Source organism: Oncorhynchus mykiss, unplaced genomic scaffold (assembly GCF_013265735.2).
Source record: "Oncorhynchus mykiss isolate Arlee unplaced genomic scaffold, USDA_OmykA_1.1 un_scaffold_302, whole genome shotgun sequence".
NCBI classification, from domain to species: Eukaryota; Metazoa; Chordata; class Actinopteri; order Salmoniformes; family Salmonidae; genus Oncorhynchus; species Oncorhynchus mykiss.
Genome location: NW_023493751.1, coordinates 46,812 through 70,154, shown reverse-complemented (window position 1 = coordinate 70,154; position 23,343 = coordinate 46,812). Strand labels below are relative to the sequence as shown.

At 44.1% G+C, this 23,343-nt stretch overlaps 50 non-coding genes and 2 pseudogenes across 50 annotated transcripts; all 52 read left to right on the top strand.

Moving 5' to 3' along the window:
• The first annotated feature begins 922 nt into the window (after positions 1–922).
• Positions 923–1,041, top strand: LOC118949917. Its single transcript, XR_005042393.1, has one exon. It is a non-coding gene; the product is annotated as a 5S ribosomal RNA (ribosomal RNA).
• A 1,178-nt stretch (positions 1,042–2,219) lies between these two features.
• On the top strand, positions 2,220–2,328 carry LOC118949971 (annotated as a pseudogene).
• A 1,177-nt stretch (positions 2,329–3,505) lies between these two features.
• On the top strand, positions 3,506–3,624 carry LOC118949806. The gene has a single exon (XR_005042282.1). It is a non-coding gene; the product is annotated as a 5S ribosomal RNA (ribosomal RNA).
• A 1,178-nt stretch (positions 3,625–4,802) lies between these two features.
• LOC118950024 lies at positions 4,803–4,921 on the top strand. Its single transcript, XR_005042473.1, has one exon. It is a non-coding gene; the product is annotated as a 5S ribosomal RNA (ribosomal RNA).
• A 260-nt stretch (positions 4,922–5,181) lies between these two features.
• On the top strand, positions 5,182–5,300 carry LOC118949881. Its single transcript, XR_005042357.1, has one exon. It is a non-coding gene; the product is annotated as a 5S ribosomal RNA (ribosomal RNA).
• Positions 5,301–5,560: 260 nt separating this feature from the next.
• Positions 5,561–5,679, top strand: LOC118949880. The gene has a single exon (XR_005042356.1). It is a non-coding gene; the product is annotated as a 5S ribosomal RNA (ribosomal RNA).
• Positions 5,680–5,939: 260 nt separating this feature from the next.
• Positions 5,940–6,058, top strand: LOC118949879. The gene has a single exon (XR_005042355.1). It is a non-coding gene; the product is annotated as a 5S ribosomal RNA (ribosomal RNA).
• Positions 6,059–6,318: 260 nt separating this feature from the next.
• On the top strand, positions 6,319–6,437 carry LOC118949877. Its single transcript, XR_005042353.1, has one exon. It is a non-coding gene; the product is annotated as a 5S ribosomal RNA (ribosomal RNA).
• Positions 6,438–6,697: 260 nt separating this feature from the next.
• LOC118949876 lies at positions 6,698–6,816 on the top strand. Its single transcript, XR_005042352.1, has one exon. It is a non-coding gene; the product is annotated as a 5S ribosomal RNA (ribosomal RNA).
• Positions 6,817–7,076: 260 nt separating this feature from the next.
• Positions 7,077–7,195, top strand: LOC118949875. The gene has a single exon (XR_005042351.1). It is a non-coding gene; the product is annotated as a 5S ribosomal RNA (ribosomal RNA).
• A 260-nt stretch (positions 7,196–7,455) lies between these two features.
• Positions 7,456–7,574, top strand: LOC118949874. Its single transcript, XR_005042350.1, has one exon. It is a non-coding gene; the product is annotated as a 5S ribosomal RNA (ribosomal RNA).
• Positions 7,575–7,834: 260 nt separating this feature from the next.
• Positions 7,835–7,953, top strand: LOC118949873. The gene has a single exon (XR_005042349.1). It is a non-coding gene; the product is annotated as a 5S ribosomal RNA (ribosomal RNA).
• A 260-nt stretch (positions 7,954–8,213) lies between these two features.
• On the top strand, positions 8,214–8,332 carry LOC118949872. Its single transcript, XR_005042348.1, has one exon. It is a non-coding gene; the product is annotated as a 5S ribosomal RNA (ribosomal RNA).
• Positions 8,333–8,592: 260 nt separating this feature from the next.
• On the top strand, positions 8,593–8,711 carry LOC118949871. The gene has a single exon (XR_005042347.1). It is a non-coding gene; the product is annotated as a 5S ribosomal RNA (ribosomal RNA).
• Positions 8,712–8,971: 260 nt separating this feature from the next.
• LOC118949870 lies at positions 8,972–9,090 on the top strand. Its single transcript, XR_005042346.1, has one exon. It is a non-coding gene; the product is annotated as a 5S ribosomal RNA (ribosomal RNA).
• Positions 9,091–9,350: 260 nt separating this feature from the next.
• LOC118949869 lies at positions 9,351–9,469 on the top strand. Its single transcript, XR_005042345.1, has one exon. It is a non-coding gene; the product is annotated as a 5S ribosomal RNA (ribosomal RNA).
• Positions 9,470–9,729: 260 nt separating this feature from the next.
• LOC118949868 lies at positions 9,730–9,848 on the top strand. Its single transcript, XR_005042344.1, has one exon. It is a non-coding gene; the product is annotated as a 5S ribosomal RNA (ribosomal RNA).
• Positions 9,849–10,108: 260 nt separating this feature from the next.
• On the top strand, positions 10,109–10,227 carry LOC118949866. The gene has a single exon (XR_005042342.1). It is a non-coding gene; the product is annotated as a 5S ribosomal RNA (ribosomal RNA).
• A 260-nt stretch (positions 10,228–10,487) lies between these two features.
• LOC118949865 lies at positions 10,488–10,606 on the top strand. Its single transcript, XR_005042341.1, has one exon. It is a non-coding gene; the product is annotated as a 5S ribosomal RNA (ribosomal RNA).
• Positions 10,607–10,866: 260 nt separating this feature from the next.
• Positions 10,867–10,985, top strand: LOC118949864. The gene has a single exon (XR_005042340.1). It is a non-coding gene; the product is annotated as a 5S ribosomal RNA (ribosomal RNA).
• A 260-nt stretch (positions 10,986–11,245) lies between these two features.
• LOC118949863 lies at positions 11,246–11,364 on the top strand. Its single transcript, XR_005042339.1, has one exon. It is a non-coding gene; the product is annotated as a 5S ribosomal RNA (ribosomal RNA).
• Positions 11,365–11,624: 260 nt separating this feature from the next.
• Positions 11,625–11,743, top strand: LOC118949862. Its single transcript, XR_005042338.1, has one exon. It is a non-coding gene; the product is annotated as a 5S ribosomal RNA (ribosomal RNA).
• A 260-nt stretch (positions 11,744–12,003) lies between these two features.
• Positions 12,004–12,122, top strand: LOC118949861. Its single transcript, XR_005042337.1, has one exon. It is a non-coding gene; the product is annotated as a 5S ribosomal RNA (ribosomal RNA).
• Positions 12,123–12,382: 260 nt separating this feature from the next.
• LOC118949860 lies at positions 12,383–12,501 on the top strand. The gene has a single exon (XR_005042336.1). It is a non-coding gene; the product is annotated as a 5S ribosomal RNA (ribosomal RNA).
• A 260-nt stretch (positions 12,502–12,761) lies between these two features.
• On the top strand, positions 12,762–12,880 carry LOC118949859. Its single transcript, XR_005042335.1, has one exon. It is a non-coding gene; the product is annotated as a 5S ribosomal RNA (ribosomal RNA).
• A 260-nt stretch (positions 12,881–13,140) lies between these two features.
• On the top strand, positions 13,141–13,259 carry LOC118949858. The gene has a single exon (XR_005042334.1). It is a non-coding gene; the product is annotated as a 5S ribosomal RNA (ribosomal RNA).
• Positions 13,260–13,519: 260 nt separating this feature from the next.
• On the top strand, positions 13,520–13,638 carry LOC118949857. Its single transcript, XR_005042333.1, has one exon. It is a non-coding gene; the product is annotated as a 5S ribosomal RNA (ribosomal RNA).
• Positions 13,639–13,898: 260 nt separating this feature from the next.
• LOC118949855 lies at positions 13,899–14,017 on the top strand. The gene has a single exon (XR_005042331.1). It is a non-coding gene; the product is annotated as a 5S ribosomal RNA (ribosomal RNA).
• A 260-nt stretch (positions 14,018–14,277) lies between these two features.
• Positions 14,278–14,396, top strand: LOC118949854. Its single transcript, XR_005042330.1, has one exon. It is a non-coding gene; the product is annotated as a 5S ribosomal RNA (ribosomal RNA).
• A 260-nt stretch (positions 14,397–14,656) lies between these two features.
• Positions 14,657–14,775, top strand: LOC118949853. The gene has a single exon (XR_005042329.1). It is a non-coding gene; the product is annotated as a 5S ribosomal RNA (ribosomal RNA).
• A 260-nt stretch (positions 14,776–15,035) lies between these two features.
• On the top strand, positions 15,036–15,154 carry LOC118949852. Its single transcript, XR_005042328.1, has one exon. It is a non-coding gene; the product is annotated as a 5S ribosomal RNA (ribosomal RNA).
• A 260-nt stretch (positions 15,155–15,414) lies between these two features.
• On the top strand, positions 15,415–15,533 carry LOC118949851. The gene has a single exon (XR_005042327.1). It is a non-coding gene; the product is annotated as a 5S ribosomal RNA (ribosomal RNA).
• A 260-nt stretch (positions 15,534–15,793) lies between these two features.
• On the top strand, positions 15,794–15,912 carry LOC118949850. The gene has a single exon (XR_005042326.1). It is a non-coding gene; the product is annotated as a 5S ribosomal RNA (ribosomal RNA).
• A 260-nt stretch (positions 15,913–16,172) lies between these two features.
• Positions 16,173–16,291, top strand: LOC118949849. Its single transcript, XR_005042325.1, has one exon. It is a non-coding gene; the product is annotated as a 5S ribosomal RNA (ribosomal RNA).
• Positions 16,292–16,551: 260 nt separating this feature from the next.
• Positions 16,552–16,670, top strand: LOC118949848. Its single transcript, XR_005042324.1, has one exon. It is a non-coding gene; the product is annotated as a 5S ribosomal RNA (ribosomal RNA).
• A 260-nt stretch (positions 16,671–16,930) lies between these two features.
• On the top strand, positions 16,931–17,049 carry LOC118949847. The gene has a single exon (XR_005042323.1). It is a non-coding gene; the product is annotated as a 5S ribosomal RNA (ribosomal RNA).
• A 260-nt stretch (positions 17,050–17,309) lies between these two features.
• Positions 17,310–17,428, top strand: LOC118949846. Its single transcript, XR_005042322.1, has one exon. It is a non-coding gene; the product is annotated as a 5S ribosomal RNA (ribosomal RNA).
• Positions 17,429–17,688: 260 nt separating this feature from the next.
• On the top strand, positions 17,689–17,807 carry LOC118949844. Its single transcript, XR_005042320.1, has one exon. It is a non-coding gene; the product is annotated as a 5S ribosomal RNA (ribosomal RNA).
• A 260-nt stretch (positions 17,808–18,067) lies between these two features.
• Positions 18,068–18,186, top strand: LOC118949843. Its single transcript, XR_005042319.1, has one exon. It is a non-coding gene; the product is annotated as a 5S ribosomal RNA (ribosomal RNA).
• A 260-nt stretch (positions 18,187–18,446) lies between these two features.
• Positions 18,447–18,565, top strand: LOC118949842. The gene has a single exon (XR_005042318.1). It is a non-coding gene; the product is annotated as a 5S ribosomal RNA (ribosomal RNA).
• A 260-nt stretch (positions 18,566–18,825) lies between these two features.
• On the top strand, positions 18,826–18,944 carry LOC118949841. The gene has a single exon (XR_005042317.1). It is a non-coding gene; the product is annotated as a 5S ribosomal RNA (ribosomal RNA).
• A 260-nt stretch (positions 18,945–19,204) lies between these two features.
• Positions 19,205–19,323, top strand: LOC118950027. The gene has a single exon (XR_005042476.1). It is a non-coding gene; the product is annotated as a 5S ribosomal RNA (ribosomal RNA).
• A 259-nt stretch (positions 19,324–19,582) lies between these two features.
• LOC118949840 lies at positions 19,583–19,701 on the top strand. Its single transcript, XR_005042316.1, has one exon. It is a non-coding gene; the product is annotated as a 5S ribosomal RNA (ribosomal RNA).
• A 259-nt stretch (positions 19,702–19,960) lies between these two features.
• LOC118949839 lies at positions 19,961–20,079 on the top strand. The gene has a single exon (XR_005042315.1). It is a non-coding gene; the product is annotated as a 5S ribosomal RNA (ribosomal RNA).
• Positions 20,080–20,339: 260 nt separating this feature from the next.
• LOC118949838 lies at positions 20,340–20,458 on the top strand. Its single transcript, XR_005042314.1, has one exon. It is a non-coding gene; the product is annotated as a 5S ribosomal RNA (ribosomal RNA).
• Positions 20,459–20,718: 260 nt separating this feature from the next.
• Positions 20,719–20,836, top strand: LOC118949966 (annotated as a pseudogene).
• Positions 20,837–21,096: 260 nt separating this feature from the next.
• On the top strand, positions 21,097–21,215 carry LOC118949837. Its single transcript, XR_005042313.1, has one exon. It is a non-coding gene; the product is annotated as a 5S ribosomal RNA (ribosomal RNA).
• A 259-nt stretch (positions 21,216–21,474) lies between these two features.
• On the top strand, positions 21,475–21,593 carry LOC118949836. The gene has a single exon (XR_005042312.1). It is a non-coding gene; the product is annotated as a 5S ribosomal RNA (ribosomal RNA).
• A 260-nt stretch (positions 21,594–21,853) lies between these two features.
• LOC118949964 lies at positions 21,854–21,971 on the top strand. Its single transcript, XR_005042440.1, has one exon. It is a non-coding gene; the product is annotated as a 5S ribosomal RNA (ribosomal RNA).
• Positions 21,972–22,232: 261 nt separating this feature from the next.
• On the top strand, positions 22,233–22,351 carry LOC118949835. Its single transcript, XR_005042311.1, has one exon. It is a non-coding gene; the product is annotated as a 5S ribosomal RNA (ribosomal RNA).
• A 259-nt stretch (positions 22,352–22,610) lies between these two features.
• Positions 22,611–22,729, top strand: LOC118949833. The gene has a single exon (XR_005042309.1). It is a non-coding gene; the product is annotated as a 5S ribosomal RNA (ribosomal RNA).
• A 260-nt stretch (positions 22,730–22,989) lies between these two features.
• Positions 22,990–23,108, top strand: LOC118949832. The gene has a single exon (XR_005042308.1). It is a non-coding gene; the product is annotated as a 5S ribosomal RNA (ribosomal RNA).
• The last annotated feature ends 235 nt before the right edge of the window (positions 23,109–23,343 follow it).

Genomic DNA, 23,343 nt, shown 5'->3' with positions numbered 1-23,343 from the left:
CCCCCAAAAAAAAAAACAACAAAAAAATTATATTCCCCCGTTTGTCCCTGCTTCTGCAGGTTTTCGCTCTCAAAAGTACACATTTTTAATAGAAATATAACACGATTAGATGTTCTATGTCCACGACAACATTTAAAACCCTAGCAGGAAACCACTTTTGAGGTCTGGGAAAAACGGAAGACATATCGATTTTGGGGTGTAGTTACCCTTTTTTAGGCAAGTGTGCGCCAGGAAGAGACCTTTGTTTGGTTAAGCGGTGTTGCTGTAGCGCTCATGTGATTGCGGAGTTTGCAAAACAAATGGCCACTGGATCGATGCAAATACTCATGATATAATTCTGCCAGGCTGGCATAGGCTACTTTGCAGTTAACATTTGATTGAGAAGGTTTTTGTGGGAAGCCTTTCCTTCTCTACCTACCACAAGAAGGTTATCATTAGCCTCATCGCTAACGGCTACACAAAGTGTAGACATGCGCGCGCTCCGCACGCATGCGCACGGAAACTGGGCAGTCCTGTGCAGTTTCTGAAAGTTGCGTGGAAATACGAATCACTGATGCATTTTGTTCATGTCTTATGATTCACTTGGGCAAATGAATGGATTTTCTAACAAGTTGAAGGGAATGATTTGATTTCCTCCTTAGCTCAAAGCATTTTGTAATGTTGTTGAATTTCGGTGTAATGTCTGTATTTCGTGATTCCGTGTGGGCGCGCTGTATTTCATAGGGCCCAGGTCCATGAAGTTGTCATAAGTATGAACCTAGGATATGCCCTCTTTTTCCCCCCCACAATAGTGAAATATATGGTCTGGAAATGCAAGCAAGGTTTGAGCTTTTCAGTGTGTGTCACAAGGTGGACATTTCTCTGTCCCCCTAAGAGTAAGCGACACGTTGACTTTATATAGTGTACCAAGAGATTGCCTTTCGCTTACGGCCATACCAGCCTGAATACGCCCGATCTCGTCCGATCTCGGAAGCTAAGCAGGGTCGGGCCTGGTTAGTACTTGGATGGGAGACCGCCTGGGAATACCAGGTGCTGTAAGCGTTTTGCTCCAGCAGAGGGTTCTCTTGTGTCATGCGTGGAGCAACTCCCTTTTATTTATCACCCTAATAGTGTTGTGTCTTTTTATTGGACTAAATGCAGTTTGTTAGTGCCTGATCAAATCAAATAATGGACAATGCCTTTACCTCAAAATCTAGGCAGTGCATTCAGCATTTGTTTTTAGGCTAGGAGACTGTCAATGTCTGTAGTCCATTAGGGCCCTGTAAAATCCCCTTCAATGTTTTGAATGATTGCCCCCCCCCCCAAAAAAAAATAAAAAAATAAATTATATTCCCCCGTTTGTCCCTGCTTCTGCAGGTTTTCGCTCTCAAAAGTACACATTTTTAATAGAAATATAACACGATTAGATGTTCTATGTCCACGACAACATTTAAAACCCTAGCAGGAAACCACTTTTGAGGTCTGGGAAAAACGGAAGACATATCGATTTTGGGGTGTAGTTACCCTTTTTTAGGCAAGTGTGCGCCAGGAAGAGACCTTTGTTTGGTTAAGCGGTGTTGCTGTAGCGCTCATGTGATTGCGGAGTTTGCAAAACAAATGGCCACTGGATCGATGCAAATACTCATGATATAATTCTGCCAGGCTGGCATAGGCTACTTTGCAGTTAACATTTGATTGAGAAGGTTTTTGTGGGAAGCCTTTCCTTCTCTACCTACCACAAGAAGGTTATCATTAGCCTCATCGCTAACGGCTACACAAAGTGTAGACATGCGCGCGCTCCGCACGCATGCGCACGGAAACTGGGCAGTCCTGTGCAGTTTCTGAAAGTTGCGTGGAAATACGAATCACTGATGCATTTTGTTCATGTCTTATGATTCACTTGGGCAAATGAATGGATTTTCTAACAAGTTGAAGGGAATGATTTGATTTCCTCCTTAGCTCAAAGCATTTTGTAATGTTGTTGAATTTCGGTGTAATGTCTGTATTTCGTGATTCCGTGTGGGCGCGCTGTATTTCATAGGGCCCAGGTCCATGAAGTTGTCATAAGTATGAACCTAGGATATGCCCTCTTTTTCCCCCCCACAATAGTGAAATATATGGTCTGGAAATGCAAGCAAGGTTTGAGCTTTTCAGTGTGTGTCACAAGGTGGACATTTCTCTGTCCCCCTAAGAGTAAGCGACACGTTGACTTTATATAGTGTACCAAGAGATTGCCTTTCGCTTACGGCCATACCAGCCTGAATACGCCCGATCTCGGAAGCTAAGCAGGGTCGGGCCTGGTTAGTACTTGGATGGGAGACCGCCTGGGAATACCAGGTGCTGTAAGCGTTTTGCTCCAGCAGAGGGTTCTCTTGTGTCATGCGTGGAGCAACTCCCTTTTATTTATCACCCTAATAGTGTTGTGTCTTTTTATTGGACTAAATGCAGTTTGTTAGTGCCTGATCAAATCAAATAATGGACAATGCCTTTACCTCAAAATCTAGGCAGTGCATTCAGCATTTGTTTTTAGGCTAGGAGACTGTCAATGTCTGTAGTCCATTAGGGCCCTGTAAAATCCCCTTCAATGTTTTGAATGATTGCCCCCCCCCCAAAAAAAAAACAACAAAAAAATTATATTCCCCCGTTTGTCCCTGCTTCTGCAGGTTTTCGCTCTCAAAAGTACACATTTTTAATAGAAATATAACACGATTAGATGTTCTATGTCCACGACAACATTTAAAACCCTAGCAGGAAACCACTTTTGAGGTCTGGGAAAAACGGAAGACATATCGATTTTGGGGTGTAGTTACCCTTTTTTAGGCAAGTGTGCGCCAGGAAGAGACCTTTGTTTGGTTAAGCGGTGTTGCTGTAGCGCTCATGTGATTGCGGAGTTTGCAAAACAAATGGCCACTGGATCGATGCAAATACTCATGATATAATTCTGCCAGGCTGGCATAGGCTACTTTGCAGTTAACATTTGATTGAGAAGGTTTTTGTGGGAAGCCTTTCCTTCTCTACCTACCACAAGAAGGTTATCATTAGCCTCATCGCTAACGGCTACACAAAGTGTAGACATGCGCGCGCTCCGCACGCATGCGCACGGAAACTGGGCAGTCCTGTGCAGTTTCTGAAAGTTGCGTGGAAATACGAATCACTGATGCATTTTGTTCATGTCTTATGATTCACTTGGGCAAATGAATGGATTTTCTAACAAGTTGAAGGGAATGATTTGATTTCCTCCTTAGCTCAAAGCATTTTGTAATGTTGTTGAATTTCGGTGTAATGTCTGTATTTCGTGATTCCGTGTGGGCGCGCTGTATTTCATAGGGCCCAGGTCCATGAAGTTGTCATAAGTATGAACCTAGGATATGCCCTCTTTTTCCCCCCCACAATAGTGAAATATATGGTCTGGAAATGCAAGCAAGGTTTGAGCTTTTCAGTGTGTGTCACAAGGTGGACATTTCTCTGTCCCCCTAAGAGTAAGCGACACGTTGACTTTATATAGTGTACCAAGAGATTGCCTTTCGCTTACGGCCATACCAGCCTGAATACGCCCGATCTCGTCCGATCTCGGAAGCTAAGCAGGGTCGGGCCTGGTTAGTACTTGGATGGGAGACCGCCTGGGAATACCAGGTGCTGTAAGCGTTTTGCTCCAGCAGAGGGTTCTCTTGTGTCATGCGTGGAGCAACTCCCTTTTATTTATCACCCTAATAGTGTTGTGTCTTTTTATTGGACTAAATGCAGTTTGTTAGTGCCTGATCAAATCAAATAATGGACAATGCCTTTACCTCAAAATCTAGGCAGTGCATTCAGCATTTGTTTTTAGGCTAGGAGACTGTCAATGTCTGTAGTCCATTAGGGCCCTGTAAAATCCCCTTCAATGTTTTGAATGATTGCCCCCCCCCCCAAAAAAAAATAAAAAAAAAAATTATATTCCCCCGTTTGTCCCTGCTTCTGCAGGTTTTCGCTCTCAAAAGTACACATTTTTAATAGAAATATAACACGATTAGATGTTCTATGTCCACGACAACATTTAAAACCCTAGCAGGAAACCACTTTTGAGGTCTGGGAAAAACGGAAGACATATCGATTTTGGGGTGTAGTTACCCTTTTTTAGGCAAGTGTGCGCCAGGAAGAGACCTTTGTTTGGTTAAGCGGTGTTGCTGTAGCGCTCATGTGATTGCGGAGTTTTCAAAACAAATGGCCACTGGATTGATGCAAATACTCATGATATAATTCTGCCAGGCTGGCATAGGCTACTTTGCAGTTAACATTTGATTGAGAAGGTTTTTGTGGGAAGCCTTTCCTTCTCTACCTACCACAAGAAGGTTATCATTAGCCTCATCGCTAACGGCTACACAAAGTGTAGACATGCGCGCGCTCCGCACGCATGCGCACGGAAACTGGGCAGTCCTGTGCAGTTTCTGAAAGTTGCGTGGAAATACGAATCACTGATGCATTTTGTTCATGTCTTATGATTCACTTGGGCAAATGAATGGATTTTCTAACAAGTTGAAGGGAATGATTTGATTTCCTCCTTAGCTCAAAGCATTTTGTAATGTTGTTGAATTTCGGTGTAATGCCTGTATTTCGTGATTCCGTGTGGGCGCGCTGTATTTCATAGGGCCCAGGTCCATGAAGTTGTCATAAGTATGAACCTAGGATATGCCCTCTTTTTCCCCCCCACAATAGTGAAATATATGGTCTGGAAATGCAAGCAAGGTTTGAGCTTTTCAGTGTGTGTCACAAGGTGGACATTTCTCTGTCCCCCTAAGAGTAAGCGACACGTTGACTTTATATAGTGTACCAAGAGATTGCCTTTCGCTTACGGCCATACCAGCCTGAATACGCCCGATCTCGCCTGATCTCGGAAGCTAAGCAGGGTCGGGCCTGGTTAGTACTTGGATGGGAGACCGCCTGGGAATACCAGGTGCTGTAAGCTTTTTGTCACTGCCTTGTGGAATTTCAACTCTTTGTCCGTTTTTTCCCACAAGGTTGAAATATGTGCCCTCGCTTTGAAATAAGTAAGCAAGGTTAGTTTGTATTTCATCCAACAATCTGTGCTACAAATTATGGCTACAGTATATGCAATTTCTTCCACTTTTTGAGTGACACAAAGATGCTTATCTAAATGGTGAAAATGCAACAGCTGTTAATCAGGCTCACTTTGACTTTACATAGTGCAGCAAGAGATTGTTTCTCGCTTACGGCCACACCGGCCTGAGTACGCCCGATCTCGCCTGATCTCGGAAGCTAAGCAGGGTCGGGCCTGGTTAGTACTTGGATGGGAGACCGCCTGGGAATACCAGGTGCTGTAAGCTTTTTGTCACTGCCTTGTGGAATTTCAACTCTTTGTCCGTTTTTTCCCACAAGGTTGAAATATGTGCCCTCGCTTTGAAATAAGTAAGCAAGGTTAGTTTGTATTTCATCCAACAATCTGTGCTACAAATTATGGCTACAGTATATGCAATTTCTTCCACTTTTTGAGTGACACAAAGATGCTTATCTAAATGGTGAAAATGCAACAGCTGTTAATCAGGCTCACTTTGACTTTACATAGTGCAGCAAGAGATTGTTTCTCGCTTACGGCCACACCGGCCTGAGTACGCCCGATCTCGCCTGATCTCGGAAGCTAAGCAGGGTCGGGCCTGGTTAGTACTTGGATGGGAGACCGCCTGGGAATACCAGGTGCTGTAAGCTTTTTGTCACTGCCTTGTGGAATTTCAACTCTTTGTCCGTTTTTTCCCACAAGGTTGAAATATGTGCCCTCGCTTTGAAATAAGTAAGCAAGGTTAGTTTGTATTTCATCCAACAATCTGTGCTACAAATTATGGCTACAGTATATGCAATTTCTTCCACTTTTTGAGTGACACAAAGATGCTTATCTAAATGGTGAAAATGCAACAGCTGTTAATCAGGCTCACTTTGACTTTACATAGTGCAGCAAGAGATTGTTTCTCGCTTACGGCCACACCGGCCTGAGTACGCCCGATCTCGCCTGATCTCGGAAGCTAAGCAGGGTCGGGCCTGGTTAGTACTTGGATGGGAGACCGCCTGGGAATACCAGGTGCTGTAAGCTTTTTGTCACTGCCTTGTGGAATTTCAACTCTTTGTCCGTTTTTTCCCACAAGGTTGAAATATGTGCCCTCGCTTTGAAATAAGTAAGCAAGGTTAGTTTGTATTTCATCCAACAATCTGTGCTACAAATTATGGCTACAGTATATGCAATTTCTTCCACTTTTTGAGTGACACAAAGATGCTTATCTAAATGGTGAAAATGCAACAGCTGTTAATCAGGCTCACTTTGACTTTACATAGTGCAGCAAGAGATTGTTTCTCGCTTACGGCCACACCGGCCTGAGTACGCCCGATCTCGCCTGATCTCGGAAGCTAAGCAGGGTCGGGCCTGGTTAGTACTTGGATGGGAGACCGCCTGGGAATACCAGGTGCTGTAAGCTTTTTGTCACTGCCTTGTGGAATTTCAACTCTTTGTCCGTTTTTTCCCACAAGGTTGAAATATGTGCCCTCGCTTTGAAATAAGTAAGCAAGGTTAGTTTGTATTTCATCCAACAATCTGTGCTACAAATTATGGCTACAGTATATGCAATTTCTTCCACTTTTTGAGTGACACAAAGATGCTTATCTAAATGGTGAAAATGCAACAGCTGTTAATCAGGCTCACTTTGACTTTACATAGTGCAGCAAGAGATTGTTTCTCGCTTACGGCCACACCGGCCTGAGTACGCCCGATCTCGCCTGATCTCGGAAGCTAAGCAGGGTCGGGCCTGGTTAGTACTTGGATGGGAGACCGCCTGGGAATACCAGGTGCTGTAAGCTTTTTGTCACTGCCTTGTGGAATTTCAACTCTTTGTCCGTTTTTTCCCACAAGGTTGAAATATGTGCCCTCGCTTTGAAATAAGTAAGCAAGGTTAGTTTGTATTTCATCCAACAATCTGTGCTACAAATTATGGCTACAGTATATGCAATTTCTTCCACTTTTTGAGTGACACAAAGATGCTTATCTAAATGGTGAAAATGCAACAGCTGTTAATCAGGCTCACTTTGACTTTACATAGTGCAGCAAGAGATTGTTTCTCGCTTACGGCCACACCGGCCTGAGTACGCCCGATCTCGCCTGATCTCGGAAGCTAAGCAGGGTCGGGCCTGGTTAGTACTTGGATGGGAGACCGCCTGGGAATACCAGGTGCTGTAAGCTTTTTGTCACTGCCTTGTGGAATTTCAACTCTTTGTCCGTTTTTTCCCACAAGGTTGAAATATGTGCCCTCGCTTTGAAATAAGTAAGCAAGGTTAGTTTGTATTTCATCCAACAATCTGTGCTACAAATTATGGCTACAGTATATGCAATTTCTTCCACTTTTTGAGTGACACAAAGATGCTTATCTAAATGGTGAAAATGCAACAGCTGTTAATCAGGCTCACTTTGACTTTACATAGTGCAGCAAGAGATTGTTTCTCGCTTACGGCCACACCGGCCTGAGTACGCCCGATCTCGCCTGATCTCGGAAGCTAAGCAGGGTCGGGCCTGGTTAGTACTTGGATGGGAGACCGCCTGGGAATACCAGGTGCTGTAAGCTTTTTGTCACTGCCTTGTGGAATTTCAACTCTTTGTCCGTTTTTTCCCACAAGGTTGAAATATGTGCCCTCGCTTTGAAATAAGTAAGCAAGGTTAGTTTGTATTTCATCCAACAATCTGTGCTACAAATTATGGCTACAGTATATGCAATTTCTTCCACTTTTTGAGTGACACAAAGATGCTTATCTAAATGGTGAAAATGCAACAGCTGTTAATCAGGCTCACTTTGACTTTACATAGTGCAGCAAGAGATTGTTTCTCGCTTACGGCCACACCGGCCTGAGTACGCCCGATCTCGCCTGATCTCGGAAGCTAAGCAGGGTCGGGCCTGGTTAGTACTTGGATGGGAGACCGCCTGGGAATACCAGGTGCTGTAAGCTTTTTGTCACTGCCTTGTGGAATTTCAACTCTTTGTCCGTTTTTTCCCACAAGGTTGAAATATGTGCCCTCGCTTTGAAATAAGTAAGCAAGGTTAGTTTGTATTTCATCCAACAATCTGTGCTACAAATTATGGCTACAGTATATGCAATTTCTTCCACTTTTTGAGTGACACAAAGATGCTTATCTAAATGGTGAAAATGCAACAGCTGTTAATCAGGCTCACTTTGACTTTACATAGTGCAGCAAGAGATTGTTTCTCGCTTACGGCCACACCGGCCTGAGTACGCCCGATCTCGCCTGATCTCGGAAGCTAAGCAGGGTCGGGCCTGGTTAGTACTTGGATGGGAGACCGCCTGGGAATACCAGGTGCTGTAAGCTTTTTGTCACTGCCTTGTGGAATTTCAACTCTTTGTCCGTTTTTTCCCACAAGGTTGAAATATGTGCCCTCGCTTTGAAATAAGTAAGCAAGGTTAGTTTGTATTTCATCCAACAATCTGTGCTACAAATTATGGCTACAGTATATGCAATTTCTTCCACTTTTTGAGTGACACAAAGATGCTTATCTAAATGGTGAAAATGCAACAGCTGTTAATCAGGCTCACTTTGACTTTACATAGTGCAGCAAGAGATTGTTTCTCGCTTACGGCCACACCGGCCTGAGTACGCCCGATCTCGCCTGATCTCGGAAGCTAAGCAGGGTCGGGCCTGGTTAGTACTTGGATGGGAGACCGCCTGGGAATACCAGGTGCTGTAAGCTTTTTGTCACTGCCTTGTGGAATTTCAACTCTTTGTCCGTTTTTTCCCACAAGGTTGAAATATGTGCCCTCGCTTTGAAATAAGTAAGCAAGGTTAGTTTGTATTTCATCCAACAATCTGTGCTACAAATTATGGCTACAGTATATGCAATTTCTTCCACTTTTTGAGTGACACAAAGATGCTTATCTAAATGGTGAAAATGCAACAGCTGTTAATCAGGCTCACTTTGACTTTACATAGTGCAGCAAGAGATTGTTTCTCGCTTACGGCCACACCGGCCTGAGTACGCCCGATCTCGCCTGATCTCGGAAGCTAAGCAGGGTCGGGCCTGGTTAGTACTTGGATGGGAGACCGCCTGGGAATACCAGGTGCTGTAAGCTTTTTGTCACTGCCTTGTGGAATTTCAACTCTTTGTCCGTTTTTTCCCACAAGGTTGAAATATGTGCCCTCGCTTTGAAATAAGTAAGCAAGGTTAGTTTGTATTTCATCCAACAATCTGTGCTACAAATTATGGCTACAGTATATGCAATTTCTTCCACTTTTTGAGTGACACAAAGATGCTTATCTAAATGGTGAAAATGCAACAGCTGTTAATCAGGCTCACTTTGACTTTACATAGTGCAGCAAGAGATTGTTTCTCGCTTACGGCCACACCGGCCTGAGTACGCCCGATCTCGCCTGATCTCGGAAGCTAAGCAGGGTCGGGCCTGGTTAGTACTTGGATGGGAGACCGCCTGGGAATACCAGGTGCTGTAAGCTTTTTGTCACTGCCTTGTGGAATTTCAACTCTTTGTCCGTTTTTTCCCACAAGGTTGAAATATGTGCCCTCGCTTTGAAATAAGTAAGCAAGGTTAGTTTGTATTTCATCCAACAATCTGTGCTACAAATTATGGCTACAGTATATGCAATTTCTTCCACTTTTTGAGTGACACAAAGATGCTTATCTAAATGGTGAAAATGCAACAGCTGTTAATCAGGCTCACTTTGACTTTACATAGTGCAGCAAGAGATTGTTTCTCGCTTACGGCCACACCGGCCTGAGTACGCCCGATCTCGCCTGATCTCGGAAGCTAAGCAGGGTCGGGCCTGGTTAGTACTTGGATGGGAGACCGCCTGGGAATACCAGGTGCTGTAAGCTTTTTGTCACTGCCTTGTGGAATTTCAACTCTTTGTCCGTTTTTTCCCACAAGGTTGAAATATGTGCCCTCGCTTTGAAATAAGTAAGCAAGGTTAGTTTGTATTTCATCCAACAATCTGTGCTACAAATTATGGCTACAGTATATGCAATTTCTTCCACTTTTTGAGTGACACAAAGATGCTTATCTAAATGGTGAAAATGCAACAGCTGTTAATCAGGCTCACTTTGACTTTACATAGTGCAGCAAGAGATTGTTTCTCGCTTACGGCCACACCGGCCTGAGTACGCCCGATCTCGCCTGATCTCGGAAGCTAAGCAGGGTCGGGCCTGGTTAGTACTTGGATGGGAGACCGCCTGGGAATACCAGGTGCTGTAAGCTTTTTGTCACTGCCTTGTGGAATTTCAACTCTTTGTCCGTTTTTTCCCACAAGGTTGAAATATGTGCCCTCGCTTTGAAATAAGTAAGCAAGGTTAGTTTGTATTTCATCCAACAATCTGTGCTACAAATTATGGCTACAGTATATGCAATTTCTTCCACTTTTTGAGTGACACAAAGATGCTTATCTAAATGGTGAAAATGCAACAGCTGTTAATCAGGCTCACTTTGACTTTACATAGTGCAGCAAGAGATTGTTTCTCGCTTACGGCCACACCGGCCTGAGTACGCCCGATCTCGCCTGATCTCGGAAGCTAAGCAGGGTCGGGCCTGGTTAGTACTTGGATGGGAGACCGCCTGGGAATACCAGGTGCTGTAAGCTTTTTGTCACTGCCTTGTGGAATTTCAACTCTTTGTCCGTTTTTTCCCACAAGGTTGAAATATGTGCCCTCGCTTTGAAATAAGTAAGCAAGGTTAGTTTGTATTTCATCCAACAATCTGTGCTACAAATTATGGCTACAGTATATGCAATTTCTTCCACTTTTTGAGTGACACAAAGATGCTTATCTAAATGGTGAAAATGCAACAGCTGTTAATCAGGCTCACTTTGACTTTACATAGTGCAGCAAGAGATTGTTTCTCGCTTACGGCCACACCGGCCTGAGTACGCCCGATCTCGCCTGATCTCGGAAGCTAAGCAGGGTCGGGCCTGGTTAGTACTTGGATGGGAGACCGCCTGGGAATACCAGGTGCTGTAAGCTTTTTGTCACTGCCTTGTGGAATTTCAACTCTTTGTCCGTTTTTTCCCACAAGGTTGAAATATGTGCCCTCGCTTTGAAATAAGTAAGCAAGGTTAGTTTGTATTTCATCCAACAATCTGTGCTACAAATTATGGCTACAGTATATGCAATTTCTTCCACTTTTTGAGTGACACAAAGATGCTTATCTAAATGGTGAAAATGCAACAGCTGTTAATCAGGCTCACTTTGACTTTACATAGTGCAGCAAGAGATTGTTTCTCGCTTACGGCCACACCGGCCTGAGTACGCCCGATCTCGCCTGATCTCGGAAGCTAAGCAGGGTCGGGCCTGGTTAGTACTTGGATGGGAGACCGCCTGGGAATACCAGGTGCTGTAAGCTTTTTGTCACTGCCTTGTGGAATTTCAACTCTTTGTCCGTTTTTTCCCACAAGGTTGAAATATGTGCCCTCGCTTTGAAATAAGTAAGCAAGGTTAGTTTGTATTTCATCCAACAATCTGTGCTACAAATTATGGCTACAGTATATGCAATTTCTTCCACTTTTTGAGTGACACAAAGATGCTTATCTAAATGGTGAAAATGCAACAGCTGTTAATCAGGCTCACTTTGACTTTACATAGTGCAGCAAGAGATTGTTTCTCGCTTACGGCCACACCGGCCTGAGTACGCCCGATCTCGCCTGATCTCGGAAGCTAAGCAGGGTCGGGCCTGGTTAGTACTTGGATGGGAGACCGCCTGGGAATACCAGGTGCTGTAAGCTTTTTGTCACTGCCTTGTGGAATTTCAACTCTTTGTCCGTTTTTTCCCACAAGGTTGAAATATGTGCCCTCGCTTTGAAATAAGTAAGCAAGGTTAGTTTGTATTTCATCCAACAATCTGTGCTACAAATTATGGCTACAGTATATGCAATTTCTTCCACTTTTTGAGTGACACAAAGATGCTTATCTAAATGGTGAAAATGCAACAGCTGTTAATCAGGCTCACTTTGACTTTACATAGTGCAGCAAGAGATTGTTTCTCGCTTACGGCCACACCGGCCTGAGTACGCCCGATCTCGCCTGATCTCGGAAGCTAAGCAGGGTCGGGCCTGGTTAGTACTTGGATGGGAGACCGCCTGGGAATACCAGGTGCTGTAAGCTTTTTGTCACTGCCTTGTGGAATTTCAACTCTTTGTCCGTTTTTTCCCACAAGGTTGAAATATGTGCCCTCGCTTTGAAATAAGTAAGCAAGGTTAGTTTGTATTTCATCCAACAATCTGTGCTACAAATTATGGCTACAGTATATGCAATTTCTTCCACTTTTTGAGTGACACAAAGATGCTTATCTAAATGGTGAAAATGCAACAGCTGTTAATCAGGCTCACTTTGACTTTACATAGTGCAGCAAGAGATTGTTTCTCGCTTACGGCCACACCGGCCTGAGTACGCCCGATCTCGCCTGATCTCGGAAGCTAAGCAGGGTCGGGCCTGGTTAGTACTTGGATGGGAGACCGCCTGGGAATACCAGGTGCTGTAAGCTTTTTGTCACTGCCTTGTGGAATTTCAACTCTTTGTCCGTTTTTTCCCACAAGGTTGAAATATGTGCCCTCGCTTTGAAATAAGTAAGCAAGGTTAGTTTGTATTTCATCCAACAATCTGTGCTACAAATTATGGCTACAGTATATGCAATTTCTTCCACTTTTTGAGTGACACAAAGATGCTTATCTAAATGGTGAAAATGCAACAGCTGTTAATCAGGCTCACTTTGACTTTACATAGTGCAGCAAGAGATTGTTTCTCGCTTACGGCCACACCGGCCTGAGTACGCCCGATCTCGCCTGATCTCGGAAGCTAAGCAGGGTCGGGCCTGGTTAGTACTTGGATGGGAGACCGCCTGGGAATACCAGGTGCTGTAAGCTTTTTGTCACTGCCTTGTGGAATTTCAACTCTTTGTCCGTTTTTTCCCACAAGGTTGAAATATGTGCCCTCGCTTTGAAATAAGTAAGCAAGGTTAGTTTGTATTTCATCCAACAATCTGTGCTACAAATTATGGCTACAGTATATGCAATTTCTTCCACTTTTTGAGTGACACAAAGATGCTTATCTAAATGGTGAAAATGCAACAGCTGTTAATCAGGCTCACTTTGACTTTACATAGTGCAGCAAGAGATTGTTTCTCGCTTACGGCCACACCGGCCTGAGTACGCCCGATCTCGCCTGATCTCGGAAGCTAAGCAGGGTCGGGCCTGGTTAGTACTTGGATGGGAGACCGCCTGGGAATACCAGGTGCTGTAAGCTTTTTGTCACTGCCTTGTGGAATTTCAACTCTTTGTCCGTTTTTTCCCACAAGGTTGAAATATGTGCCCTCGCTTTGAAATAAGTAAGCAAGGTTAGTTTGTATTTCATCCAACAATCTGTGCTACAAATTATGGCTACAGTATATGCAATTTCTTCCACTTTTTGAGTGACACAAAGATGCTTATCTAAATGGTGAAAATGCAACAGCTGTTAATCAGGCTCACTTTGACTTTACATAGTGCAGCAAGAGATTGTTTCTCGCTTACGGCCACACCGGCCTGAGTACGCCCGATCTCGCCTGATCTCGGAAGCTAAGCAGGGTCGGGCCTGGTTAGTACTTGGATGGGAGACCGCCTGGGAATACCAGGTGCTGTAAGCTTTTTGTCACTGCCTTGTGGAATTTCAACTCTTTGTCCGTTTTTTCCCACAAGGTTGAAATATGTGCCCTCGCTTTGAAATAAGTAAGCAAGGTTAGTTTGTATTTCATCCAACAATCTGTGCTACAAATTATGGCTACAGTATATGCAATTTCTTCCACTTTTTGAGTGACACAAAGATGCTTATCTAAATGGTGAAAATGCAACAGCTGTTAATCAGGCTCACTTTGACTTTACATAGTGCAGCAAGAGATTGTTTCTCGCTTACGGCCACACCGGCCTGAGTACGCCCGATCTCGCCTGATCTCGGAAGCTAAGCAGGGTCGGGCCTGGTTAGTACTTGGATGGGAGACCGCCTGGGAATACCAGGTGCTGTAAGCTTTTTGTCACTGCCTTGTGGAATTTCAACTCTTTGTCCGTTTTTTCCCACAAGGTTGAAATATGTGCCCTCGCTTTGAAATAAGTAAGCAAGGTTAGTTTGTATTTCATCCAACAATCTGTGCTACAAATTATGGCTACAGTATATGCAATTTCTTCCACTTTTTGAGTGACACAAAGATGCTTATCTAAATGGTGAAAATGCAACAGCTGTTAATCAGGCTCACTTTGACTTTACATAGTGCAGCAAGAGATTGTTTCTCGCTTACGGCCACACCGGCCTGAGTACGCCCGATCTCGCCTGATCTCGGAAGCTAAGCAGGGTCGGGCCTGGTTAGTACTTGGATGGGAGACCGCCTGGGAATACCAGGTGCTGTAAGCTTTTTGTCACTGCCTTGTGGAATTTCAACTCTTTGTCCGTTTTTTCCCACAAGGTTGAAATATGTGCCCTCGCTTTGAAATAAGTAAGCAAGGTTAGTTTGTATTTCATCCAACAATCTGTGCTACAAATTATGGCTACAGTATATGCAATTTCTTCCACTTTTTGAGTGACACAAAGATGCTTATCTAAATGGTGAAAATGCAACAGCTGTTAATCAGGCTCACTTTGACTTTACATAGTGCAGCAAGAGATTGTTTCTCGCTTACGGCCACACCGGCCTGAGTACGCCCGATCTCGCCTGATCTCGGAAGCTAAGCAGGGTCGGGCCTGGTTAGTACTTGGATGGGAGACCGCCTGGGAATACCAGGTGCTGTAAGCTTTTTGTCACTGCCTTGTGGAATTTCAACTCTTTGTCCGTTTTTTCCCACAAGGTTGAAATATGTGCCCTCGCTTTGAAATAAGTAAGCAAGGTTAGTTTGTATTTCATCCAACAATCTGTGCTACAAATTATGGCTACAGTATATGCAATTTCTTCCACTTTTTGAGTGACACAAAGATGCTTATCTAAATGGTGAAAATGCAACAGCTGTTAATCAGGCTCACTTTGACTTTACATAGTGCAGCAAGAGATTGTTTCTCGCTTACGGCCACACCGGCCTGAGTACGCCCGATCTCGCCTGATCTCGGAAGCTAAGCAGGGTCGGGCCTGGTTAGTACTTGGATGGGAGACCGCCTGGGAATACCAGGTGCTGTAAGCTTTTTGTCACTGCCTTGTGGAATTTCAACTCTTTGTCCGTTTTTTCCCACAAGGTTGAAATATGTGCCCTCGCTTTGAAATAAGTAAGCAAGGTTAGTTTGTATTTCATCCAACAATCTGTGCTACAAATTATGGCTACAGTATATGCAATTTCTTCCACTTTTTGAGTGACACAAAGATGCTTATCTAAATGGTGAAAATGCAACAGCTGTTAATCAGGCTCACTTTGACTTTACATAGTGCAGCAAGAGATTGTTTCTCGCTTACGGCCACACCGGCCTGAGTACGCCCGATCTCGCCTGATCTCGGAAGCTAAGCAGGGTCGGGCCTGGTTAGTACTTGGATGGGAGACCGCCTGGGAATACCAGGTGCTGTAAGCTTTTTGTCACTGCCTTGTGGAATTTCAACTCTTTGTCCGTTTTTTCCCACAAGGTTGAAATATGTGCCCTCGCTTTGAAATAAGTAAGCAAGGTTAGTTTGTATTTCATCCAACAATCTGTGCTACAAATTATGGCTACAGTATATGCAATTTCTTCCACTTTTTGAGTGACACAAAGATGCTTATCTAAATGGTGAAAATGCAACAGCTGTTAATCAGGCTCACTTTGACTTTACATAGTGCAGCAAGAGATTGTTTCTCGCTTACGGCCACACCGGCCTGAGTACGCCCGATCTCGCCTGATCTCGGAAGCTAAGCAGGGTCGGGCCTGGTTAGTACTTGGATGGGAGACCGCCTGGGAATACCAGGTGCTGTAAGCTTTTTGTCACTGCCTTGTGGAATTTCAACTCTTTGTCCGTTTTTTCCCACAAGGTTGAAATATGTGCCCTCGCTTTGAAATAAGTAAGCAAGGTTAGTTTGTATTTCATCCAACAATCTGTGCTACAAATTATGGCTACAGTATATGCAATTTCTTCCACTTTTTGAGTGACACAAAGATGCTTATCTAAATGGTGAAAATGCAACAGCTGTTAATCAGGCTCACTTTGACTTTACATAGTGCAGCAAGAGATTGTTTCTCGCTTACGGCCACACCGGCCTGAGTACGCCCGATCTCGCCTGATCTCGGAAGCTAAGCAGGGTCGGGCCTGGTTAGTACTTGGATGGGAGACCGCCTGGGAATACCAGGTGCTGTAAGCTTTTTGTCACTGCCTTGTGGAATTTCAACTCTTTGTCCGTTTTTTCCCACAAGGTTGAAATATGTGCCCTCGCTTTGAAATAAGTAAGCAAGGTTAGTTTGTATTTCATCCAACAATCTGTGCTACAAATTATGGCTACAGTATATGCAATTTCTTCCACTTTTTGAGTGACACAAAGATGCTTATCTAAATGGTGAAAATGCAACAGCTGTTAATCAGGCTCACTTTGACTTTACATAGTGCAGCAAGAGATTGTTTCTCGCTTACGGCCACACCGGCCTGAGTACGCCCGATCTCGCCTGATCTCGGAAGCTAAGCAGGGTCGGGCCTGGTTAGTACTTGGATGGGAGACCGCCTGGGAATACCAGGTGCTGTAAGCTTTTTGTCACTGCCTTGTGGAATTTCAACTCTTTGTCCGTTTTTTCCCACAAGGTTGAAATATGTGCCCTCGCTTTGAAATAAGTAAGCAAGGTTAGTTTGTATTTCATCCAACAATCTGTGCTACAAATTATGGCTACAGTATATGCAATTTCTTCCACTTTTTGAGTGACACAAAGATGCTTATCTAAATGGTGAAAATGCAACAGCTGTTAATCAGGCTCACTTTGACTTTACATAGTGCAGCAAGAGATTGTTTCTCGCTTACGGCCACACCGGCCTGAGTACGCCCGATCTCGCCTGATCTCGGAAGCTAAGCAGGGTCGGGCCTGGTTAGTACTTGGATGGGAGACCGCCTGGGAATACCAGGTGCTGTAAGCTTTTTGTCACTGCCTTGTGGAATTTCAACTCTTTGTCCGTTTTTTCCCACAAGGTTGAAATATGTGCCCTCGCTTTGAAATAAGTAAGCAAGGTTAGTTTGTATTTCATCCAACAATCTGTGCTACAAATTATGGCTACAGTATATGCAATTTCTTCCACTTTTTGAGTGACACAAAGATGCTTATCTAAATGGTGAAAATGCAACAGCTGTTAATCAGGCTCACTTTGACTTTACATAGTGCAGCAAGAGATTGTTTCTCGCTTACGGCCACACCGGCCTGAGTACGCCCGATCTCGCCTGATCTCGGAAGCTAAGCAGGGTCGGGCCTGGTTAGTACTTGGATGGGAGACCGCCTGGGAATACCAGGTGCTGTAAGCTTTTTGTCACTGCCTTGTGGAATTTCAACTCTTTGTCCGTTTTTTCCCACAAGGTTGAAATATGTGCCCTCGCTTTGAAATAAGTAAGCAAGGTTAGTTTGTATTTCATCCAACAATCTGTGCTACAAATTATGGCTACAGTATATGCAATTTCTTCCACTTTTTGAGTGACACAAAGATGCTTATCTAAATGGTGAAAATGCAACAGCTGTTAATCAGGCTCACTTTGACTTTACATAGTGCAGCAAGAGATTGTTTCTCGCTTACGGCCACACCGGCCTGAGTACGCCCGATCTCGCCTGATCTCGGAAGCTAAGCAGGGTCGGGCCTGGTTAGTACTTGGATGGGAGACCGCCTGGGAATACCAGGTGCTGTAAGCTTTTTGTCACTGCCTTGTGGAATTTCAACTCTTTGTCCGTTTTTTCCCACAAGGTTGAAATATGTGCCCTCGCTTTGAAATAAGTAAGCAAGGTTAGTTTGTATTTCATCCAACAATCTGTGCTACAAATTATGGCTACAGTATATGCAATTTCTTCCACTTTTTGAGTGACACAAAGATGCTTATCTAAATGGTGAAAATGCAACAGCTGTTAATCAGGCTCACTTTGACTTTACATAGTGCAGCAAGAGATTGTTTCTCGCTTACGGCCACACCGGCCTGAGTACGCCCGATCTCGCCTGATCTCGGAAGCTAAGCAGGGTCGGGCCTGGTTAGTACTTGGATGGGAGACCGCCTGGGAATACCAGGTGCTGTAAGCTTTTTGTCACTGCCTTGTGGAATTTCAACTCTTTGTCCGTTTTTTCCCACAAGGTTGAAATATGTGCCCTCGCTTTGAAATAAGTAAGCAAGGTTAGTTTGTATTTCATCCAACAATCTGTGCTACAAATTATGGCTACAGTATATGCAATTTCTTCCACTTTTTGAGTGACACAAAGATGCTTATCTAAATGGTGAAAATGCAACAGCTGTTAATCAGGCTCACTTTGACTTTACATAGTGCAGCAAGAGATTGTTTCTCGCTTACGGCCACACCGGCCTGAGTACGCCCGATCTCGCCTGATCTCGGAAGCTAAGCAGGGTCGGGCCTGGTTAGTACTTGGATGGGAGACCGCCTGGGAATACCAGGTGCTGTAAGCTTTTTGTCACTGCCTTGTGGAATTTCAACTCTTTGTCCGTTTTTTCCCACAAGGTTGAAATATGTGCCCTCGCTTTGAAATAAGTAAGCAAGGTTAGTTTGTATTTCATCCAACAATCTGTGCTACAAATTATGGCTACAGTATATGCAATTTCTTCCACTTTTTGAGTGACACAAAGATGCTTATCTAAATGGTGAAAATGCAACAGCTGTTAATCAGGCTCACTTTGACTTTACATAGTGCAGCAAGAGATTGTTTCTCGCTTACGGCCACACCGGCCTGAGTACGCCCGATCTCGCCTGATCTCGGAAGCTAAGCAGGGTCGGGCCTGGTTAGTACTTGGATGGGAGACCGCCTGGGAATACCAGGTGCTGTAAGCTTTTTGTCACTGCCTTGTGGAATTTCAACTCTTTGTCCGTTTTTTCCCACAAGGTTGAAATATGTGCCCTCGCTTTGAAATAAGTAAGCAAGGTTAGTTTGTATTTCATCCAACAATCTGTGCTACAAATTATGGCTACAGTATATGCAATTTCTTCCACTTTTTGAGTGACACAAAGATGCTTATCTAAATGGTGAAAATGCAACAGCTGTTAATCAGGCTCACTTTGACTTTACATAGTGCAGCAAGAGATTGTTTCTCGCTTACGGCCACACCGGCCTGAGTACGCCCGATCTCGTCTGATCTCGGAAGCTAAGCAGGGTCGGGCCTGGTTAGTACTTGGATGGGAGACCGCCTGGGAATACCAGGTGCTGTAAGCTTTTTGTCACTGCCTTGTGGAATTTCAACTCTTTGTCCGTTTTTTCCCACAAGGTTGAAATATGTGCCCTCGCTTTGAAATAAGTAAGCAAGGTTAGTTTGTATTTCATCCAACAATCTGTGCTACAAATTATGGCTACAGTATATGCAATTTCTTCCACTTTTGAGTGACACAAAGATGCTTATCTAAATGGTGAAAATGCAACAGCTGTTAATCAGGCTCACTTTGACTTTACATAGTGCAGCAAGAGATTGTTTCTCGCTTACGGCCACACCGGCCTGAGTACGCCCGATCTCGCCTGATCTCGGAAGCTAAGCAGGGTCGGGCCTGGTTAGTACTTGGATGGGAGACCGCCTGGGAATACCAGGTGCTGTAAGCTTTTGTCACTGCCTTGTGGAATTTCAACTCTTTGTCCGTTTTTTCCCACAAGGTTGAAATATGTGCCCTCGCTTTGAAATAAGTAAGCAAGGTTAGTTTGTATTTCATCCAACAATCTGTGCTACAAATTATGGCTACAGTATATGCAATTTCTTCCACTTTTTGAGTGACACAAAGATGCTTATCTAAATGGTGAAAATGCAACAGCTGTTAATCAGGCTCACTTTGACTTTACATAGTGCAGCAAGAGATTGTTTCTCGCTTACGGCCACACCGGCCTGAGTACGCCCGATCTCGCCTGATCTCGGAAGCTAAGCAGGGTCGGGCCTGGTTAGTACTTGGATGGGAGACCGCCTGGGAATACCAGGTGCTGTAAGCTTTTTGTCACTGCCTTGTGGAATTTCAACTCTTTGTCCGTTTTTTCCCACAAGGTTGAAATATGTGCCCTCGCTTTGAAATAAGTAAGCAAGGTTAGTTTGTATTTCATCCAACAATCTGTGCTACAAATTATGGCTACAGTATATGCAATTTCTTCCACTTTTTGAGTGACACAAAGATGCTTATCTAAATGGTGAAAATGCAACAGCTGTTAATCAGGCTCACTTTGACTTTACATAGTGCAGCAAGAGATTGTTTCTCGCTTACGGCCACACCGGCCTGAGTACGCCCGATCTCGCCTGATCTCGGAAGCTAAGCAGGGTCGGGCCTGGTTAGTACTTGGATGGGAGACCGCCTGGGAATACCAGGTGCTGTAAGCTTTTTGTCACTGCCTTGTGGAATTTCAACTCTTTGTCCGTTTTTTCCCACAAGGTTGAAATATGTGCCCTCGCTTTGAAATAAGTAAGCAAGGTTAGTTTGTATTTCATCCAACAATCTGTGCTACAAATTATGGCTACAGTATATGCAATTTCTTCCACTTTTTGAGTGACACAAAGATGCTTATCTAAATGGTGAAAATGCAACAGCTGTTAATCAGGCTCACTTTGACTTTACATAGTGCAGCAAGAGATTGTTTCTCGCTTACGGCCACACCGGCCTGAGTACGCCGATCTCGCCTGATCTCGGAAGCTAAGCAGGGTCGGGCCTGGTTAGTACTTGGATGGGAGACCGCCTGGGAATACCAGGTGCTGTAAGCTTTTTGTCACTGCCTTGTGGAATTTCAACTCTTTGTCCGTTTTTTCCCACAAGGTTGAAATATGTGCCCTCGCTTTGAAATAAGTAAGCAAGGTTAGTTTGTATTTCATCCAACAATCTGTGCTACAAATTATGGCTACAGTATATGCAATTTCTTCCACTTTTTGAGTGACACAAAGATGCTTATCTAAATGGTGAAAATGCAACAGCTGTTAATCAGGCTCACTTTGACTTTACATAGTGCAGCAAGAGATTGTTTCTCGCTTACGGCCACACCGGCCTGAGTACGCCCGATCTCGCCTGATCTCGGAAGCTAAGCAGGGTCGGGCCTGGTTAGTACTTGGATGGGAGACCGCCTGGGAATACCAGGTGCTGTAAGCTTTTTGTCACTGCCTTGTGGAATTTCAACTCTTTGTCCGTTTTTTCCCACAAGGTTGAAATATGTGCCCTCGCTTTGAAATAAGTAAGCAAGGTTAGTTTGTATTTCATCCAACAATCTGTGCTACAAATTATGGCTACAGTATATGCAATTTCTTCCACTTTTGAGTGACACAAAGATGCTTATCTAAATGGTGAAAATGCAACAGCTGTTAATCAGGCTCACTTTGACTTTACATAGTGCAGCAAGAGATTGTTTCTCGCTTACGGCCACACCGGCCTGAGTACGCCCGATCTCGCCTGATCTCGGAAGCTAAGCAGGGTCGGGCCTGGTTAGTACTTGGATGGGAGACCGCCTGGGAATACCAGGTGCTGTAAGCTTTTTGTCACTGCCTTGTGGAATTTCAACTCTTTGTCCGTTTTTTCCCACAAGGTTGAAATATGTGCCCTCGCTTTGAAATAAGTAAGCAAGGTTAGTTTGTATTTCATCCAACAATCTGTGCTACAAATTATGGCTACAGTATATGCAATTTCTTCCACTTTTTGAGTGACACAAAGATGCTTATCTAAATGGTGAAAATGCAACAGCTGTTAATCAGGCTCACTTTGACTTTACATAGTGCAGCAAGAGATTGTTTCTCGCTTACGGCCACACCGCCTGAGTACGCCCGATCTCGCCTGATCTCGGAAGCTAAGCAGGGTCGGGCCTGGTTAGTACTTGGATGGGAGACCGCCTGGGAATACCAGGTGCTGTAAGCTTTTTGTCACTGCCTTGTGGAATTTCAACTCTTTGTCCGTTTTTTTCCCACAAGGTTGAAATATGTGCCCTCGCTTTGAAATAAGTAAGCAAGGTTAGTTTGTATTTCATCCAACAATCTGTGCTACAAATTATGGCTACAGTATATGCAATTTCTTCCACTTTTTGAGTGACACAAAGATGCTTATCTAAATGGTGAAAATGCAACAGCTGTTAATCAGGCTCACTTTGACTTTACATAGTGCAGCAAGAGATTGTTTCTCGCTTACGGCCACACCGGCCTGAGTACGCCCGATCTCGCCTGATCTCGGAAGCTAAGCAGGGTCGGGCCTGGTTAGTACTTGGATGGGAGACCGCCTGGGAATACCAGGTGCTGTAAGCTTTTGTCACTGCCTTGTGGAATTTCAACTCTTTGTCCGTTTTTTCCCACAAGGTTGAAATATGTGCCCTCGCTTTGAAATAAGTAAGCAAGGTTAGTTTGTATTTCATCCAACAATCTGTGCTACAAATTATGGCTACAGTATATGCAATTTCTTCCACTTTTTGAGTGACACAAAGATGCTTATCTAAATGGTGAAAATGCAACAGCTGTTAATCAGGCTCACTTTGACTTTACATAGTGCAGCAAGAGATTGTTTCTCGCTTACGGCCACACCGGCCTGAGTACGCCCGATCTCGCCTGATCTCGGAAGCTAAGCAGGGTCGGGCCTGGTTAGTACTTGGATGGGAGACCGCCTGGGAATACCAGGTGCTGTAAGCTTTTTGTCACTGCCTTGTGGAATTTCAACTCTTTGTCCGTTTTTTCCCACAAGGTTGAAATATGTGCCCTCGCTTTGAAATAAGTAAGCAAGGTTAGTTTGTATTTCATCCAACAATCTGTGCTACAAATTATGGCTACAGTATATGCAATTTCTTCCACTTTTTGAGTGACACAAAGATGCTTATCTAAATGGTGAAAATGCAACAGCTGTTAATCAGGCTCACTTTGACTTTACATAGTGCAGCAAGAGATTGTTTCTCGCTTACGGCCACACCGGCCTGAGTACGCCCGATCTCGCCTGATCTCGGAAGCTAAGCAGGGTCGGGCCTGGTTAGTACTTGGATGGGAGACCGCCTGGGAATACCAGGTGCTGTAAGCTTTTTGTCACTGCCTTGTGGAATTTCAACTCTTTGTCCGTTTTTTCCCACAAGGTTGAAATATGTGCCCTCGCTTTGAAATAAGTAAGCAAGGTTAGTTTGTATTTCATCCAACAATCTGTGCTACAAATTATGGCTACAGTATATGCAATTTCTTCCACTTTTTGAGTGACACAAAGATGCTTATCTAAATGGTGAAAATGCAACAGCTGTTAATCAGGCTCACTTTGACTTTAC